At 41.6% G+C, this 14,508-nt stretch overlaps 1 protein-coding gene and 1 non-coding gene across 4 annotated transcripts in view; one reads left to right on the top strand and one right to left on the bottom strand.

Moving 5' to 3' along the window:
• Positions 1-14,508, top strand: part of dennd5a (DENN/MADD domain containing 5A) — a 59,071-nt gene that overhangs the window by 1,112 nt on the left and 43,451 nt on the right. The gene's annotated exons all lie outside the window — the stretch shown is intronic.
• On the bottom strand, positions 12,671-12,725 carry LOC118965103. The gene has a single exon (XR_005052436.1). It is a non-coding gene; the product is annotated as a U7 small nuclear RNA (small nuclear RNA).

The raw sequence follows: 14,508 nt of genomic DNA, 5'->3' as shown, positions 1-14,508 counted from the left end.
ACGCTGAATATGATAGGATGATGTCATTATTAGACTGAGAGGGCCTGCTGTTTCTTCGGAGTGGCATGGGTCTCTGGGGGAGATGAAGATGGTATGATACATAAAGCAGTTGTGTGTGTGGGGGGGGGAGAGAAAGTGAACTCTTCCTGAGCTCAGGGTGGTGGGTTAGTTGTGTATGAGTTTGAAAAGAAGTGAAACTGGTGTGGGTGTACCTGAAGATGCTGATCTTGGTTTTCTTGTCAACAACAATCATGTTTAGGGAAGGAACTTGTAGAATCTAGGACATTGTTTTCAAAGGACAAGTCAGGCTACATTATTTTTTTGGTAGCCTAAGGTCTAAGGATATGTAAGTATGTGCATTTCCCTAAACTCAACTGTTACTTTACAATCAAGCCCTAAAGTTTTCTTCTGTAAACATCACCTCCTGTTTATGAATATGTACAAATCAGAACAATAATTTATTATACTGCTGAGACATTTTTGTTAGTCTCGCAGGTAGGTGGTCTCAATCATGAGTCAGCACAATTTTATTTTGTGTGTGTGTGTGTGTGTGTCTCATGAGATGTCATTAGTTGCTCTCTACCTCTGTGACTTGTTTCTGGAGGCTCTCTGGAAAGAACAAACCCTTGTATAGTTCAACAAACACAATGAGCATGCATCCTGTGCCTTGACTGTACAGTTTCCCCTCATAAAGTATCCTAATTTTACAATAATGAGGTATAATGTAGGCAAAGAGAAGACTGTGAACTGCAGTAATAAAAAACATACACAACTCACTGGTTTGTGAGTGGCACCACCCTAGCATGTCTCTCAATTCACTAAACATAGGCCTAAGGTTCTACTTATCATCAAGGGCCATTTTTTTGTAGGAGGGATGGACACATCTTTAGATAACACACGCACAAGATCTCTCTTATGCAAATTTACTTAACACATCTGATTAATTAAATTATTAACAGTATTTGCATTAGTTTTTATTTATTTTAAGTTTGTCGCAAAGACACGTCTCCTTCCTCTCAGTGTAAAAGTGGAAGTAGAATATTTTACAGGAATCAGTCAAAGATGTGTTCACTTCTCTTGTTTATCTTGAGAGAATTATGCTATTCAGATTCTTATCATGATTGTCTCCTCTCCTCGAGTACCTGCCTCTCTGAGATAGAGACCAGCTGGTGAAAGTAAAAGGTCACTGAGGTGTTCAGCAGGAGATTGCATGTCATTCAGTAATTTGTCAATCTAGGAAGAGTGAATTAGAAAAATAATGGTGGTCCTCTGACCAGAGACTAGACTGTTGAAGACTAGAGGTTATCCTGTAGGTTCCGTACTTGGCCTTCATGTTTTCTCCTGTAGTGACTCACTCAGACAATGGAAAGCCTTTTTGGGGGCTAAGGGTGCTGTTGGCTGAGTTGATATGGGATGAGGAATTTGTCCTCTTTGCCATTCCATGCATAGTTCCAGGGCCATGAGTGCACTGCTGAGACTTGTACCACGGTTTGGTGTAATGGTACGATTGGCTCTTATTAGACATGCTTGTTACAGACAGTTTCCTGAGTCTGTCAGCCACATCTAAGGAATTAAAGCTATTGGCCTCAGATATCTCAAGCCGTGTGTTTTATGTAGAATATGTTTTGAATGATATGCTTCCAGGATTCCTTCTCTTGTAAGATTGGATCAGCGAATAGGAAGTGACTGCATGCCTGGCGGGGATTTTGAATAGTGAAGACTGCCTAGGGCCAGACCCTAATGTAACCTTCCTCATTGTGGTCAAGGATCAACGGGGTAGGTTATAATGGTTGGGAGCATCTTGTCTAAACAGAGAGGATTACAATACATCACATTTTCCCTTCTGCTTTTTTAGCTAGATCTTACTAGCTGACAAAAAAAAACGCTGTGAAAAGTTCATCCCTGTGAGTATATTTGTGAATCTCCTCCAGCTGTACACACATGGCTGTTAGCGTTGGCCTTCCTAAAGCTCTGATGTGTTGAGGTGTCGTGATTGACTAGTGAGTAGATAAGCAGGGTTATGGTGTCTAAGCTTCCTACAGCCTGGCCTCTGTTCTGCTGCTCACCGACTGACTTCAGAGACTGGCTCGTGACAGAGAGTGTGGACACATACACTACTGCCCCTCTGAAAGCTTTACAGTTTATTTCTGGATCAATTGCTCACCACAAATTGTGATTTTCAACCATCCCCCTGGGCCTTTAGTCACTCCCCCCATCTCCCCTAACCTCTACTTCCCGTCTCCTCTCCCTACTAGTCCACTGTCATGGTCTGCAAACAAATATACCATTCGCACATTTCCACTGAAGATTTACCTTACTGTTTTACCAAAAAGGCTCAGACTTTTCTGTTTCCATCTATGCAAGCCACCCCCCGGGTCTTACTGGGCATTAGCTCTTGCAGACCTTCTCTGACTTGGGGCCAAGCCTAGGGTACTTTTCATTTTAATTTACATAACAATGGCTACTGTGGCCTTTTAACATCTTCTCACAAGGCAACTGTCTTGATGATGCAGGGGTTGTTGGTTCTGCTCGTTACAAGTCTTAAGTGTCACACTCCTGATGGAAACACATAAGTCTCATTGGACAAGCACCTCTCCCTATCTCTCTACAGTAGAGATCCATGGAGTATGTATCCTCTTAGGGAGTATGTATCCTCTTCGAGAAACAAGGCCTTTGGATAGTTACATGAATGCTTTCTCATGCAGCTATTTTGGTATCTCTTGATAACGCCCTCCACCACAACTATACTCTGTGGAGATACTGCCAGCAGTACGGTTCCTGCTGTGTGCAGGCTATGTGTTCTCGGTATGAACTTCCTGCTGCCCCTCTTGTTCTCAGGCTGCTGAGACCCAGTTAGCACTAGCAGAGCTGCTTCATATACGGTAGCAACGGTGAGTCGAGGAGCTCTTCTTCTCCCTGGCAGACTGAAGGACTCATGTGCACACAGCAAATAGACAGCCCAGCACAAGCTGCTCTCACTGACCAATCAGAGGAGATTATGGATGTCGTGCTTAGTGGACTGAGCAAGCTTCGAGCTGCAGTCTCTATGCAATTAGTCTGTGCTGTGGTGAGTGTGTCGAATAAAGGTGTCCACATGCTTTCCAGCCGAAACACCTCGGAAGAGTTTGTGCATATATCATGACAACATTTTGTGACGTTTTTGTTCGTATTTGACACCCGTAAGTTTTTTTTTGTCTACACCCCTTCGTCTGTGATTGGTCAACAGTAGGGACTCTTCAATAAAGTCTTTGTTGTCATTCAATGAGAGACGATTTCATTAGTTATTTTAGATTAATTCGGACTATTTTGACTATTTTGACGAAGTGTAGACTTGCTACAGCTTCTCAAAAACTATTGCCGCTTTTTTCTTGTTTTTCAAGTGTTTTTTTATGGGAGTATGCGAGCACACTCGTTCAGTTCAGCTAGCCAAGTTTGGCTAGGCACTAGCCTAACTGAAGCATGCTGACACCTTAAGAAACATTAAGAATCACAATTAAGGTAGTGTGGTCCATGATGCAGGCTCAGTTATCACCCCTCAAAATCTGCTGGGATGTTTGTTGGAGAAAGAGGGGCTTGACCATACGCTGATCTGGCAGTTTCACTGCAGGTGAGCAGAAGCCTTGTGAAATCATAAGAAACCCCACAATTCATGTCACTTGTGAACACAAGCTGATTTGTCAGTTTTACAGTGTGGTTTGAGTCACACTGGTCTTTCCATGGCTTGTGTTCTGACTCAAACGGTGAAGTCAGGCAGTCAGGATGGATGGGGCTTTCCAGATAGCCCTTTCTCTGATCACCACCAATGATAGTGGATGCAGACGACACCATTCTGTATACTTCTGGCCCTTCCTTGGACACTGTGCTAACTAACCTCCAAACGAGCTTCAATGCCATACAACACTCCGTCTGTGGCCTCCAACTGCTCTTAAACGCTAGTAAAACCAAATGCATGCTTTTCAACCGTTCACTGCCCGCACCCGACCTCCCGACTAGCCACACCACCCGGATGGTTCCGACCTAGTATATGTGGACAACTATAATACCTAGGTGTCTGGCTAGACTGTAAACTCTCCTTCCAGACTCATATTAAACATCTCCAATCCGAAATCAAATCTAGAATCGTCTTTCTATTTCGCAACAAAGCCTCCTTCACTCATGCCACCAAACTTACCCTAGTAAAACTGACTATCCTACCTAGAGATCGACCGATTATGATTTTTCAACGCCGATACTGATACCGATTATTGGCTGACCAAAAAAGCCGATGCCGATTAATCGGCCGATTTTTTTTATTTGTAATAATGACAATTACAACCATACTGCATGAACACTTATTTTAACTTAATATAAAACATCAATAAAATCAATTTAGCCTCAAATAAATAATGAAACATGTTCAATTTGGTTTAAATAATGCAAAAACAAAGTGTTGGAGAAGAAAGTAATGTGTGCCATGTAAAATATGTGCCATGTAAAAAAGCTAACGTTTAAGTTCCTTGCTCAGAACATGAGAACATATGAAAGTTGGGTGTTCCTTTTAACATGAGACTTCAACATTCCAAGGTAAGAGGTTTAATGCTAGCTAGCAATTTACCTTGGCTTCTACTACATTCGCGTAACAGGCAGGCTACTCGTGGAGTGCAATGGTTAGAGCATTGGACTAGTTAACTGTGCGGTTGCAAGATTGGAACCCCTGAGCTGACAAGGTGAAAATATGTCATTCTGCCCCTGAACAAGGCAGTTAACCCACAGTTCCTAGGCAGTCATTGAAAATAAGAATGTGAAAAGGTATAAAATGTAAAAAATAAAATAAAATCGGAAATCGGCGCCCAAAAATACCAATTTCCGATTGTTATGAAAACTTGAAATCGGCCCTAATTAATAGGCCATTCCGATTAATCGGTCGACCTCTAATCCTGCCGATCCTCGACTTCGGCGATATCATCTACAAAATAGCTTCCAACACTCTACTCAGCAAACTGGATGCAGTCTATCACAGTGCCATCCGTTTTGTTTCCAAATCACCTTATACGACCCACCACTGCGACCTGTATGCTCTAGTCGGCTGGCCCTCGCTACATATTCATCGCCAGACCCACTGGCTCCAGGTCATCTATAAGTCTTTGCTAGGTAAAGCTCCGCCTTATCTCAGTTCACTGGTCACGATAACCACACCCACCCATAGCACACGTTCCAGCAGGTATATCTCACTGATCATCCCCAAAGCCAACACCTCATTTGGCCGCCTTTCCTTCCAGTTCTCTGCTGCCAGTGACTGGAACCAATTGCAAAAATCGCTGAAGTTGGAGACTTTATTTCCCTCACCAACTTTAAACATCAACTATCTGAGCAGCTAACCGATCACTGCAGCTGTACATAGTCCATCTGTAAATAGCCCACCCAATCTACCTACCTCATCCCCATACTGTTTTTATTTTATTTACTTTTCTGCTATTTTGCACACCAGTATCTCTACTTGCACATCATCATCTGCTCATTTATCACTCCAGTGTTAATCTGTTCAATTGTAATTATTAGCTCCTATGGCCTATTTATTGCCTACCTCCTCATGCCTTTTGCACACACTGTATATAGACTTTCCTGTCTCTACTGTGCCATTGACTTGTTTGTGTAATTGGCTTGTTTATTGTTTACTCCATGTCTAACTCTGTGTTGTTGTCTGTGTCACACTGCTTTGCTTTATCTTGGCCAGGTCGCAGTTGCAAATGAGAACTTGTTCTCAACTAGCCTACCTGGTTAAAAAAGGTGAAATACATTTAAAAAAATAGGAGGAGGTTTTAGTGGTGAATTGAACAGCTGTGCCTAACTGACAGCTGTCACTCATCATGTCCTTCTCAGGCAGTTTTCTGTAACGTGTATAGAGGCTACACTGTACAGTATGTTTGTATTGGCTCACAGAGCCCATATATCCGTACAGGAAGCCTCCGTCATCTTTCTCCAAGACACTGTCCCTTATTGGGTTACACCACCAGGACTTAAAACAGATGTGTCCTTTAGAGGGTTATTTGTCTTAAGAACCGGAACTGGAGTCCGCCTGAAGATATAGGCCTAGGAATGTTCTGTATCAACACTGTACTGACTATGTTCTCTTATAAGAGTTCAAGCCCCAATAATGAGCAGACATTGTGACTTGCCAAAGGACATCCATGTTAGAGGAGAATGATTCGAGTCTCTCTAGGGGAGGTATAAAAAATGTCTTCCGATGTAGAAATTGAAAAAGCTGTCAGTAAAAAAGCATATTTCACTTTCATAAGGGGGCTCTGACTGTCAACGTGTTGACGTTAGGAATATGGGGACTGAGGGTAGAAATGATAAGGCTGAGGTGAATGAGGATGAGCTGTCTGTCTCAGAATGCCTCTGTGCTGTGACCAGTGCATGATTAGCCCCTCCAGATCATGAGCTCTGACAGGGGAACAGAAACCCACTCTCTCCCTGTCCACTGCCTAAACATGGCCTGAAGCTTTCCTCTGTAGAGCACTGCATTTCCTTGTGTGTTCCCCACAAAGAGACAAGATAGTCATCTGCCCCCTCTCCCATTTTCTCTTTGATTTTTAATAGATTTTTGTGCACAAAGCCTCTTAAGATGGGACTGTTATTTATATATTTTTTCATGGAACTCCCTTTGTCCTCTTCTTTTCAATTCAATATGATGAAGTTATTAAGGTCCAAAGCTGTGTCATCTCCAGAAAATACTCTTCATATCCAATAAGACAGACTAGTAATTATTAAATGTGATCCATTCCAAGGCAACATGGACAGAGGTCTCATAATTTTTTGCCATATCACGATCACAATGTAATTTTTTTTAAAACGATTTAACTAACCAGCTAATATCTCTCTCCCTTAGTATGCCATGCACATGCTATAATCTTTTCATGACACTGACTTTGCCATCAGGGGGCAGTTATATCACTGGCTGCAGCAGCCAAAACGTGGCAAACTTGATGACAAAACCTTCCTTTATGCGACAGTGTTGGGGTGCAGGGTGAGACTAGATTAGCATATGTATTAGGGGCCCTCCTGCCAGGCCGACGTGATTGGCTGGCTACAACTTGGACCTGCTGAGTACATGGGGACAGGCAGCTGACACAACCCACCCACACACACTCACTCTGAGTGCCCCCCCCCCCCACTATTCAAATGCTAACATCCCTTGAGTTTCCCAGAAATTCCCTCAATGAATGACATCACTATAAAGCCCTCGCACATGCTCAGTGTGTGTCTGCACTCATATTCGCTGCCTGTTAATAATTCATAGGTGTTTTAAAGGAGCTCAAGTCCTAAGGAAGTTTCCTCGGGCATCTTACAGTGTCTAACTAAATAGTGTTTAAGCAAATCTGTAACCCTGTGGAATTGAATAATGACTGTTGAAGTGTGTTATACACATGGAAGTATAATTCAATAGGGGAAACAAGTGTGTGTGCCCTTAAAAAATCTAGCCCTCCAGTACTTGTTGGCCATTTCGGATGGCCAGGCTGGACCTCTCCTTTCTGTACTTTTATGTAATTCAAAATCACTTTTCGACTCGAGAAGTTGATACTGAGAAGAAGCCAAGCCATCCTTTATTGAGCAATACACATAATACTTCTCTATATTCTGAGATTATAAAAGGCATATTTCTACACTGAACAAAAATATTAACGCAATATGTAAAATGTTGGTCCCATGTTTCATGAGCTGAAATAAAGGATCCCAGAAATGTTCCATACACACAAAAAGCTTATTTCTCTCAAATGTTGTGCACACATTTGTTAACATCCCTGTTAGTGGGCCTTTCTCATTTGCCAAGATAATCCATCCACCTGACCGGAGTGGCATATCAAGAAGCTGATTAAACAGCATGATCATTACACAGGTGCACTCTAAAATGTGTAGTTTTGTCACACAACACAATGCCACAGATGTCTCAATTTTTGAAGGAGCGTGCAATTGGCATGCTGACTGCAGGAATGTCCACCAGAGCTGTTGCCAGAGAATTGAATGTTAATTTCTCTACCATAAGCTGCCTCCAACGTCATTTTAGAAAATTTGGCAGTACATCCAACTGGCTTCACAATCACAGACCATGTGTGGGCGAGCGGTTTGCTGATGTCAATGTTGTGAACAGAGTGTCCCGTGGTGGTGGGGTTATGGTATGGGCAGGCATAAGCTACGGACAACAAGCATTTTTTTATCAATAGTAATTTGAAAGCACAAAAATACCATGACGAGATCCTGAGGCCCATTGTGAGGCCTGTTTTTATTTAAGGTATCTGTGACCAACAGATGCATATCTGTATTCCCAGTCATGTGAATTTCATAGATTGGGGCCTAATGAATTTATTTCAATTGACTGATTTCTTTATATGAACTGTAACTCAGTACAATCTTGGAAATTGTTGCATGTTGGGTTTATATTTTTGTTCAGAATACAGTATATATACATTCACTATGGTGTGTGCATGGTCCAAACATGCCTTGAGACCTCTCTGCAGTTCCTGACTCTGGATGTCAAAGCTCAAGTCATACAGAACTGGAATAAATGCTTCACATGAGGAAACCTGCCTTTAAATCCCAGGCAGAGTTCATGACTGGAGAAAAGCTTGTAGAATAAGCTAACTCTGCCCTCTCAGCACCCTGAGGCTCTCTCTATCTCCTCTGCTATGCTCTGTGGAAACAGAAAGCCTTTCTTATGGAGAGGGTTAAGGCGGCTGCACGGCAGAGGAGCAGATAGCGTTTTTACGAAAGCGATGATGCAGACTGACTCCCTCATTACCTCTTAGCCTGTCTGTCCATTTGATCTTAGCTCTGCTTCAGCTCTGCTGCTGAGGAGGCAGTCTGCCATGAAGAAAGGCTCACGCTGCTTCTGTTGAAAGGTAATGGAGACAATTCATTTTCAACATTGGTCACAGCCAATGTGGCCAGGCCATGTTGAGTCACATGATCGGGATACTCCTCTGTTTGACAGGGAAAAGCAATGATTGGCTGCCACTGGGGCGCTGCTTCCTCAATAGACTATACTGGAAAGAGTTCAGTCTTTTCATAAAGTTAGAGAAAACATACTTTCAGTCCTACTCATCCTTTGGAATTGTCTCCCTTTGCCATTAAGCAAGATTTTTATAGAGTGTGTGAGTTGGTTCAGTGAAAAAGAGCACATTACCCATGTCTCCTTCACGACAAGTCCTAGAAGGTCATTCTGTACATGTCACCCCTGGTTACAGTGTCCGTACAGTACATCTCTCTGTGGAAGCTACAAACCCTGAAAGCACTACCAGCAGCCAGACTGGAAATGCCAGACGAGAATGACAGTCTTTTCTGTTCACCCCTAGATAATGTTACGAAAAAGCCTAGCAAGACACAAGATAGTGTTTAGGGGCAGAGGATTCATTCACATTGCCACTAACTTTAACTGAATGCTACATTAATCTGTTCTTACACTGAACAAACATATGAACGCAACATGTAAAGTGTTGGTCCTATGTTTCATGAGCTGAATTAAAAGATCCCATACATTTCTCTCAAATGTTGTGCACAAATTTGTTTACGTTCCTGTTAGTTAGCGTTTCTCCTTTACCTACATTATCCATCCACCTGACAGGTGTGGAATATCAAGAAGCTTTAGCCGGGGACAATAAAAGGCCACTCTAAAATGAGCAGTTTTGTCACACAACACAATGCCACAGATATCTTAAGTTTTGAGGGAATGTGCAATTGGCATGCTGATAGCAGGAATGTCCACCAGAGCTGTTGCCAGAAAATGAAATGTTAATTTCTCTACCATAACCCCCTTCCAACGTTGTTTTAGAGAATTTGGCAGGATGTCCAACCGGCCTCACAATTGCAGACGATGGCGTTGTGTGAGCGAGCGCTTTGCTAACGTCAACGTTATGAACAGAGGGCCCCATGGTGGCAGTGGGGTTATGGTATGGGCAGGAGTAAACTATGGACAAGGAACGCAATTGCATTTTATTGATGGCAATTTGAATGTACAGAGAGAGATACCATGACGAGATCCTGAGGCCTATTGTCCTGCCATTCATCTGCCTCCATCACATCATGTTTCAGCATGATCATGCACGGCCCCATGTCTCAAGGATCTGTAAACAATTCCTGGAAGCTAAAAATGTCCCAGTTCTTCCATTGCCTGCATACTCACCAGACATGTCACCTATTGTGCATGCTTGGGATGCTCTGGATTGAGGTGTACCAAAGCGTGTTCCAGTTCCCGTCAATATCCAGCAACTTTGCACAGCCATTAAAGAGGAGTGGGACAACATTTGACAGGCCACAATCAACAGCCTGATCAACACTATGCGAAGGAGATGTGCTGCATGAGGCAAATGGTGGTCACACCAAATACTGACTGGTTTTCAGATCCAAGACCCTACCTTTTTTTTTTAAAGGTATCTGTGACCAACAGATGCATATCTGTATTCCCAGTCATGTAAAAATCCATAGATTATGGCCTCATGTATTTATTTAAATTGACTGATTTCCTTATATGATCTGTAGCTCAGTAAAATCATATAAATTGTTGCGTGTTGCATTTATATTTTTGTTCAGTATAATTTGTTTCTTCATCATTATGCTTAATATTTTTGGCATACTCTCCCTCCCCTAGTTGTGTGCATCGTTAGTGTCATTTTAACCTAACTTGCATATGACACACCCACACCATGTAACATGGACAACCATGACCCATGTTCCTATGTGTTATGTAGGCATACCACCCTGATGCTACATTGAGGTAGGGAAAAATAAGCTACTTTAGTGGTTCTTTAGTAGGTTGTGATGATGTAGGAATCACTCTTTACACTGTGAATTAATGCTTATTAATTTTGGCTGTGTCCAGTATTCCTATTACATGTTCCTGCAACTCTGTGGTCTACTGTATTGAACAAGTCCCTCCTCAAACACATTTTTGAGAGCTGTCCTCTTTTCCAGATGTGTTTCATTGTGGGTGTGAAATGGCTGCATTAATTATTAGATCGAATTCCATGAAATACATTCAAAGAGAAAATGGGTCTACTGTATTTAACAAGTCTTGAATGTGAACAATAGTACATTTTGATAACTTTTATATAGACAGCCAACATAGTAAATATACTACCATGACCCATGTTCCTATACCACCCTTAGTGCTATAATCAAGTAGTGTCAGTAAGGTACATACTTTCGTGATGTGAAGTAGCAGACCATAATGAAAGTTTGATGAAAATTAGTTTTCACCTGGTCTTCTGAGAAATGCAATGCTCTGTAGATGCTGTTCCAATTAACTGACAATGGAAGAATAAGGAGTAGAGGGCATAAAGATCTGTGCTTTCTCTTAAGGTCACAGTCAAAATGACGACCTCTTAGTTTTTGTGCAGTAGGTGTCCTGATGTAGGAAGCTCCATAGGCATTTTAAAAGAAATCAGAACAACAATTTGCATTATTCTGTATGAGATTCCTCCACTGATACAGTACATCGAGACAGCAGTCAGATGTGCTGTATGAAAAGAGGACCACTGGTTTTCACCACGATTGTCTCTGATATTTGTAAACAAATGGTTCTCTGCTGTCACAAAGGGGTCTCCTGCCCACAGCTGTGTGTCTCCAGGTGTTTAGCTACGCATCCCATTCTCACAGGAAAGCTTCTCTTTCGCCTGCTCCCTGTCTGTCTTACTAATCGCCTGACGTTATGCTGCTGGAGTCAACATGGAGTGAACGCATCCAGTCCACTCAGTTATTCATGGACAGTGACTGGTATAATATAGAGGATTTGAAATCCCCATCCATACAAGTGTCTTGGATAGATGGAGCAGTTACTCATTACCCGTCTTGTCCCCTTGGCGTAAAGAGTTACTGGTGGCTGTTAATCAACAGGGCTGATTTACTAAGCTCTGCTCCATATGTTAGAAGTATGCCCTTTCTTATTTCTCATTCAAGGAAGTGATTAAACCCCTAGATCCTCTACCCCTATCCCATTCATCTCTGCTCTGTTATGTTTTCTTATACAGCCACCATGTGGACAGATTGCGCTGTGAGACGAGGCTGCTGGCCTCCCTCATCATTATGTAGTGTGACGTCTGATGTGGTGTAGTAATACCGCATAGGATAATCCATTGTCCTGAGAGGTGGGTTTGCTCTGAAGGCGCCTCATGCTCAAGAACATGGTGTCGTGTCGTGCAGAGTCCAATGCTGGCAAGCTTTACACCACTCCAGCCAACGCTTTGTATTGTGTATGGTATCTTAGGCTTGTGTGCGGCTGCTCTGCCATGGAAACCCATTTCATGAAGCTCCCGACGAAAAGTTATTGTGCTGACATTACTTCCAGAGTCAGTTTGGAACTCGGTAGTGGCCTACTACTTGTGACTTTAGGTAGTCCATGGATGAGTCCAGTACTTTGTGTGCATAGGCATGTGTACTAAACCTACTGGCAGAGAAATAATGAATTCAGTGGCCCATGACAGTGGCTTTTAACACCAACAAATGCATGTTAAACAAGAGTGTTAATTGATCACTTTTTCTTAGCTATTAGGGGCCCTGCCTTAGACAGTCTTCAGTGTTAAATACATAACAAGGAAAACCAGGCAAAACACTAATTTATATGGTGATGTATAGGCCTACTGTTTTAAGGTGCATTATAGAGACTACTGACTTCTGTATCATGTTCTCTTTAACATTGTTGTGGGGCTTCCTCTCTGAGGAAACCTACTGGACAAATACTAAAATAGCTAATTTTCCATTATTATTTATGAAATGATGATGTGGACTGTCTTTGGCATTTACGTTTCTCGGTCATGGGTGAAATTGGGGAGGGGACAGTGGTTCTGTCTCTGTCCATTTGTACGTTAATCACACGATATCTCAGACAGCACTGGGCCGATTTTGACTAAACTCGGGTGAATGATGTGTCTTGCCATAGAGATCCGGAATTTACAAAATTACATTGATTGGTCAAAGGTTTGAGCTATAGTAATTAACTGAAGTGTTAGTCACACGGAATACCTCTATTGACCCAAGGGGGGCACTGCATCATTTATCTGGGACGACTTGTTAACTGTTGCCTTGTTGCAAGAAGTAATCAACATTTTAAAATGACTAGATTTGGTACATCGTTTTTCATAATTTTTACCTCCCCACATTATAATTGGAAGAGGAAGTGTAATCTCTAACATATCCTATTAGCTAGAAAGGTAACGGCAAACACGTTTGCTAAGAACAGCTGTTTAGCTGGTTCAACAAACACAATACATTTGTTATTTTCTTCAAAATAAAATTTCTAATCAAATTTAGTAAAAATTCTAAATAATAAACAATTCAAACAATAAGCAATCAATCAACGTAAGTTAATGAAATGAGAAACTAACAAAAGACTAAAAAGAAATGCAGTCAATAAACAAAAACAGGAAACAATCAAACAGGTAACAATAATTAGGTTCCCAAGCTTTTTATAATCAAATCAAATCCAAGCCCACTTTAAAATGTAATTGTTTTGCCATCATTGTAAGCCTGCCACACACACACTAAAATATACATATATTAAACATAAGAATGAGTGTGAGTGTTTGTCACAACCCAGCTCGTAGGAAGTGACAAAGAGCTCTTATAGAACCGGGGCACAAATAATAATATAATAATAATCAATCATTTTGCTCTTTATTTAACCGTCTTACATATAGAACCTTATTTGTTCATCAAAAATTGTGAATAACTCACCACAGGTTAATGATAAGGCTGTGCTTGAAAGGATGCACATAACTCTGCAATGTTGGGTTGTATTAGAGAGAGTCTCAGTTTTAAATAATTTCCCACACACAGTCTGTGCTTGTATTTAGTTTTCATGCTAGTGAGGGCCGAGAATCCACTCTCAAATAGATAGGTACATGGTTGCATAGGACATCAGTGTCTTAACAGCGCAAGAAATCTGGCAGTGGCTTCTGATTAAATAAAATTTTCACAGAACCGCTTTTTGCAATTTCGATGAGGCTCTCTTGTTCAGATTTCAGTAAGTGGACTGGAGGCAGGGCATGAAAGGGATAACGAATCCAGTTGTTTCTGTCATCCGTTTCGGGAAAGTATCTGCGTAATTGCGCACCCAACTCATTCAGGTGCTTCGCTGTATCACATTTGACATTGTTCGTAAGCTTGAGTTAATTTGCACACAAAAAATCATACAATGCTGGAAAGACCTGTGTGTTGTCCTTGTTAATCCAGACAGACAAGAGCTGTAACTTCTTAATCATAGCCTCAAGAAAAAACATCACCCAGTACCGTGTGTGAATAGGCATGTGTACCTGGCCTACTGGCAGAGAAATAAATAATTCAGTGGCCCATGACAGTGGCTTTTAAACACCCACAAATGCTTGTTAAACAAGTGTTAATTGATCACTTTTTTCTTGGCTATCAGTTGCCTTGCCTTGTACAGTATTCAGAGCTAACTATATTACAATGAAAACCAGCTATAACACCAACTCACATAGTGATGTATAGGCCTGTGTTTTGTGGTGAATTATATAGGCTACT

This window comes from Oncorhynchus mykiss, chromosome 6 (genome assembly GCF_013265735.2).
Source record: "Oncorhynchus mykiss isolate Arlee chromosome 6, USDA_OmykA_1.1, whole genome shotgun sequence".
NCBI lineage: Eukaryota > Metazoa > Chordata > Actinopteri > Salmoniformes > Salmonidae > Oncorhynchus > Oncorhynchus mykiss.
Note: the sequence above shows the minus strand (reverse complement) of the source record. Positions and strands in the feature narration are given on the sequence as shown.